Source organism: Micromys minutus (genome assembly GCF_963924665.1).
Source record: "Micromys minutus genome assembly, chromosome: 22".
In the NCBI taxonomy this organism is placed as follows: domain Eukaryota; kingdom Metazoa; phylum Chordata; class Mammalia; order Rodentia; family Muridae; genus Micromys; species Micromys minutus.
The window spans coordinates 45,017,012-45,023,571 of NC_137957.1; positions in this window are offsets into that span (position 1 = coordinate 45,017,012).

Consider the following 6,560-nt stretch of genomic DNA (forward strand, 5'->3'; position numbering starts at 1 on the left):
TTTCAACACGTGTGGGCCGTGACTATTGGTCCCCATCATCTTCTTCTGCTCCTCGTACTGTCCCCAGGACACTGATGTGATGCAGTTATCAGTGGCTGGGATGTTGGTGAAAAGTTTACTTAGCAGACTGGAAGCTCTGGGTTTTGTCCCAGCACTGCGGAGTTGGGAGAGGGAGGATCAGGAGTTCAAGGCCATCTTCAGCCACATAGTGAGTTTGAGGCATCCTGGGTTACATCAGACATTATGTCTCCAAAAAAAAAAAAAGCAATTATTGAGAGCCTGCCAGGAGCTCAATGCTCTGACCTGGAAGACAGGCATGTGGACTAACCCAGGAATCCCAACTCTTTAGAGAATTTGCATTGTGGCTTTTCCGTGTTTCATAGTCTGATTTATAAACATTTACATTCCCTTGCTGACCATGCCTCTGAAATTTTCTAGAAACTTTCCATTCCAGGAGAACTCCCATCCAACTGAAGCTGGTACTGCTGCTGCACTTTCCCCAGGAAAGGCCTTGCAGCTATGGGATTTAGAGCCAGTGGATTATTTCAGTACCATTTTATTCCAAAAGAAAGGTCAGCCTGGCTTGGGTTAAAGGTCAAGAGGAAGGTCAACCCAGCCTTTAAAGGTCAACCTGGCCAGCCCTAGTGAATGCTAGATGACCTCTCTTACTCCATTCCCTTCTCTGTAGTTGACGTTTGTTTCATTTGTATTGTTCTTTGCACTATCTGGATACAGTTTACCATGCAGGTCAGAACACGAATCTTCAGTGACTTCTGACAGCTCTGGCCTTCCCAAGGGAAAGGCTTCAGCATCTTCCTCCACTCGTTCCGTCCCGTTCCTGACAGGACTAGCAAGGCCCGTCCATCTTTCTTGCATGAGGGAGGCCACTTCTGTGACGTGCACTCAGCACAGGCGTGGAGCGGCCCATTGTGTGGATGCGGTAACCTTCCGCTCACGGGGTCACACAATGTTCTTTGTAGAAGTGATGTCTGTCAAAGGCGACAGCCCTGGTCTGCTCTGGGGCTGTGGTGGTGGAAGGGAGCTGAAGAGGTGTGGTGCCCTCTTCTCCCTTCAGCCTAGAGCAACACAAGACCCAAAGAGCATGCTGGGCATCCCAGAGCCCGTGGATTGCTTTGGCTCCAGCTGCTCAGGTGGAAGCTACCTTCTCACTTCAGGGACCCACCTCCCCTGGACCCTCCCGTATTTGTGAACCCTAGTTAAGTTCCATCCTTTCTAGGCACTTTTCTTGTTTGGACAAGAATTATCACCTCTTAATCTTTTGCACTAAACCAAACCTTATCCTGACACTTTCATAAGAATCTTTGTAAATCTAGGCAGAACTGGTTAACTTAAAAAAATTATTTACACTTTGGGAGTGGGAAGAAGCCAGGAATGAAGAGCTTTGGGTTTCAAAACTACACATATGGGCTTCTTTTTATTTATTAACAGCTTTTATGTATCTTCAATATTATCCCTGAAAGCAGCTGTTTCTCCGAGTTCCGTTTCACACCTGCCCGTCACTTCGGATTCCCATGTGTTAATTTACAGATCTGAGCGGATTCCATGTGTTAATTTACAGATCTGAGCTGCAAACCATCAGAGCAGAGCCCAAGGTGAGTTTTTCCGGGTTTGGAATTTTGCTTCCAAACCCAAGGATTGTTCAGCGCCTCTGCACATGCAGTGAGGTTCCCAGAGAAGCCACCGGCTTACTCTTCACCCCGAAGTACTATTTCCGAGGTGTTAACACTAACGCAGCATTTGCCAAACAGATATTACTTATGTTTATGTGTTTCTCCTTCACTAAATTGTAAGGCTGAAGAGAACACTTTCATAAAATCCATTAGTACTTAACTTTGCATTACGCAAATAAATAAGGCATAGTTAGTTGGAGAAAGCTTGATAACTTCTACTACCCCAAAGTCTCAAGGAACTATGAAAAGGCTTTATTGGGCTAGCAGTGTGGTCAACTGGTGGCGCATTTGCCTAGCACACAGGAGGTCCTAGGTTCACTTTCTAGTGTGACACAAACCATGCAACGCACACCTGTATTCTCAGCCCTCGGAAGGTGGAGGCGGGAGGCTGACAAGGGAGGTTATCCTCCTGTATATTGAGTGTGACTCCAATCTGGACCTTGACAAATTCAATAAGTATGGAGTTCTTATCGTCTCGGCCCCGAAGACAAAGCTGAGCACTCTGATTTACAGAGGGAAAGAGAAGAAGCAGTAACCAGAGAGTGTGACATTCTCTGAGGCGTCTCAGAAGAAAAGGGGCTCTCTGAGTTATCAAATGGCATGATGAGTAACTAATGCACAACCAGTGGCACTTGCACAGGGAAGTTTCCCGAGCAGTAGATTCGGGTGCTTTGGGCTCACCGTGCTGCAAGCTATCGCTGGCCCTGCCTGTCTGTAGAGAGGAGAAAAGCACAGGCCAGCAGGGTGGCTTCCCACTAGCCCATGTTTGCCCGGTTGGCTGGCACTGTCAGATATGGATCTATTAGATGTGAATGCCCCAGATGGGGGTATTGTAAGCAATTGGTTGCTGGGCAGGTCATCCACTCATTCTTGCCACAGGAAGCCATTTCTTAAGACACTGGGGAATGCCAGGTGGTGGTGAGCCACACCTTTAATCCCAGCACAAGGGGGACAGAAGCAGATGGATCTCTGAGTTTGAGGCCAGGCTGATCTACAGAGTGAGTTCCAGGACAGCCAGAGCTACACAGAGAAACCCTGTCTTGATATTTAAAAAAAAAAAATAGACACTGGGGACCACCAAGAGGAATCAGTAACAATACTCTTGTCAACCAGTTAGCCCTGAAGGATGTGAGGGCAAGATGTGGTACCTTAGTCTGTTGCTATAACAGAATGGCAGAGAGTGGGTACCTTACAAACAATAGAAACCCTTTGGTTCGTGGATTTGGAGAATGGGAAGTCACCAGCATGGCACTGCCTCTTAGGAAAGGCCTTTTGCCATATCCTAACATGGAGGAAGGGGACACAGGCACATGTGAGAGAGGAGGAAGAGCCCACATTCACCCTCTTAACAGAAACCCACAAGATTGTTAATGTGCTTTTGTGACAGAGACATCAACCCACCGGTGACAGCAGAGGACCAAAGTGTATCCCCCGGATCCTGCCCATCACACTTCTCAATGGCAATCAAATTTTGAGAGGAGCTTGGCAGGGCAGAGGGCACATTCACATCGTGGCACTCTGTAAGGGCATAGCGTAGGGTCACGTTTAGACAGTGCTGTCTTTCTGCTGACACCGTCAGCCCATATGGGAGCAAGCCTCGTAATAAATATACCTGCCAGGCAGGCCCAGAGAACGCTCCCTCTAGGAACACCCAACCGTCGTAACAATTCAATTCTTCACTGCTGACAGAGAAGGTTGTACCTGACTCTTGAACATAAGCACACAGCCGGAGCCCCCGGGTATTCAGAAAGCCATCTGGAGCAGCAAAATCACGTGGAGCTAAGAGGAAAAATAAATAAATAAATCTAGGGGAAACAGCAGGCAAACAAAGCAGCCGCTGAGAGGTGAGGGAGGAAATCGTTTACACAGAGGTGCCAGGAACTAGAGAATGAAAGAGGCTCTGGAAAATCGAAAATAACTTAGCCAAAACAAATTTAGCTGGAGGGTGGGGAGGTAAAATTGAAGAAAACGCACAGGAAAAAAAAAAAAGATTTAAAATTGCAGAGAGAAAAGCGAGAGATGAGGGCGGTGGTTAATCTCCCCTGGAGGTGCAATATCCAGCTAATTAGGACCCCGAGAACATAAAATAACGAGCAGGAAGTGATCAGAAAGAACCACAAGCTTTCCCAGAAGTAAAAGACGAAGCCTGTGTTCACACGATGAATTAAAACCACCCACTGTGGCGTTAGGAAGATGCTCCCTGCAGAAGGACATCAAGTGAATAGAGCTATGTATTGATCGTTGGAGAAGACCGGCTGAAAGCTGCGGTGTAATGAGGGGTGTTCGGGACACTGCACCACCGCCACCGGGCTTAGCCTCTCTTCTGCCTGGAAACCCAGCAGCAAAGGGGGTTGAGACAGTGACCCCAGTGAGCAGGGAGGTTCCCGTCTCAAAGGACCCTCTGGCCTCGGTAAAGGCTGGATGTGGGCCACAGAGATTTTGTCAATGGATGTTATAGAAAAGCCTCAGACACTAGCTTCCCTCACGTCTAACCGGGATGGAGCGCTCGTCTCCAAGATGTAACAACCTGAGAAATACCCTCAGAAGAATTCAACTGGGCCTGAGATGCCGCTCAGTTGGTAAAGTGTTTGCTCAGCATGCAGCAGGCCCTGGGTTCAGTTCCCAGCCGGGCATAAAAGCAGGTGAGGCGGTCCAGGCCTGTAGTCCCAGATTCCAAGAAGCGCAGCCAAGAGGATCAGGAGTTCAAGGCCATCCGTATCTGCATAGCAAGTTCTGAGCCAGCCTAAGGTACGAGGGTTCACTAACCCTTGAAAAAAAATTAAAGCAAATAGCAAAGACAAGAGGAATCAAAGTAAGATTTAGGGTAAATTCACGGGGCAACAAAGAGTCAGTCTACTGCCCGGCTTCAGCCCAGACAAGCTTTAGCACAAGCTTTCGGCAATGCCTCTGTTCAGTGCTCCATCAGCTGTCACCCCAAACAAGAAAGGGGGACAAAGAAAAAGACATATGGAAGACTGTCACTCAAGGGAAAGACCAGGAAAAACAGAACAGCACACCAACTGCCTAAGTAAATGAGCCCAGCATTTCAGCCATGAATAGGAACAGGTCACCCATGATGACTTCATCCAAGCTAACACGTCCACAAAGGAGAAAGAGCCCGGGCTAAAGGAAACAATGAATCTCATGTATTAATCCTGCTTTCAGATGCAGAGCTTAACATCTCGTCTGACTGGATTTACCCAGTTTTCCAGGAACTACTGAAAGGCCTGTGGGAGCTGGGGTACTGCTGTGATGGCAAGGAGCCAAACAGACAAGGCTCCTTCTATTAGGAAAGCTTTCGGGAAGAGCGGCAGGTGCAAAGGCCCTGGGGTCGGAGCCGGCTCTGGACACAATAGGGTGCAGTGCCACTGGGGAAGAGAGTGGAGAGATGTAGTAGGTAGGTTCACGATTCATATTACCGTTCATCTTGTTGTGAAAGTCTGTCACTTCTGAAAGGGAAGGGGACAGCCACAGGGGGACTTTGGGCTAAAATGACTTGCCTTGAAACAGGTCTTTGTGGTGCTGATTTGAAAAGGTGCTGGGTGGGCAAGAAAGGGAGAAATGTGATTGAGGGAGAGCGGGGAGAGCTTTGCAGTGGCCCATGGACAAGAGGACAGTGTTTGCTCTGTGGTGGTCTGGGAAGACAGGACTTCAGGAGTCCTTTGCAGCTACATCTGACCGGTCTCACAGGTGATCTCAGAATCTGCCCTGAGGAGAGAAGCCAGGGTTGTCCTCAGCACCTGGAAAAGCGGAGTTGTCATCTATGGAGATAAATTAATAGGGCCGTGAGAGGCTAGGCTTGCAGGAAGCATGGTTGGAGGGGTCAGGGGTTGGTTTGAGACAAGTTAAACGGATGGTGTGATGCCTGTTTATCATCGGCGGCCAGAGAATGAAGCTCCACAGCTGAGAAATATCACTGAGTCCCCTGGGTTCTGTCAGAATCAAGGGCCATCAGGCCAAGCAGCTCGTCCCCAATGTCCGTCATCAAAAAAGCTGAGTTCTGGGCTGTGGTTTCATCTGAAAGGCTGACTGGCAGAGAGTGAGGAGACCCCAGCTCACTCCACGGCTTTGATGCCTCTGCAGGCACGCCAGCCACAGACAGCCAGTCCAGAGGGTCATCCGATGGTGTGGGAACCAGCTTTCTCCGGGAGGAGGGAGGGCCAAGAGAAAGCCAGAGAATGCCTAAGAATGAAGGTACAACAGTATGTGTGTGTGTGTATGTTTGTGTGTGTGTGTGTGTGTGTGTGTGTGTGTGTGTGTGGAGGGCTTCACTTGACCACGTATATACGCTGTTGCATCTCCTTGTGTTCAGGTTATAGAGATACCTGGGGAAATAGCCGTAATTTGGGGGAACTTCACTACCGGGAGTATATTCTTAGTCAGTCTCTTATTTTTATTTTATCATTTTATGCATATGGGTGTTTTGTCTTCGCCTGTGTCCGGATCCCCTGGAACTAGAGTAACCACAAGTTATAGGCACCATAGTGTGATGGAAATTGAACCTGTGCCCTGTGAAGAAAGAGCAAGTGCTCTTGGCGTCTGAGTCAGTCATTAAAGGGATAAGAGGAATCACCTCTAGGCTGATGTGCGTAATGGCTGGTCAGGAAGGAAAACCAACGTGGTCCTCACAGCTACTAACACCAAAGGCACTACGCCCCTGTCTCCCTGCCCTCCTCCATCAGTCAAACAGCGCTACGCCCTGTCTCCCTGCCCTCCTCCATCAGTCAAACAGCGCCAGGTGCTCCTACTGGTTTCCTCTGGAAACTACGGTATCAAAGTTTTCTAAGGAACAGATGCTGATTGTGACTGTTAGTTTTAACTGTCAACGTGGAACACAGGGATTTTCTACCAGTCTAGTCCAGGGGCATG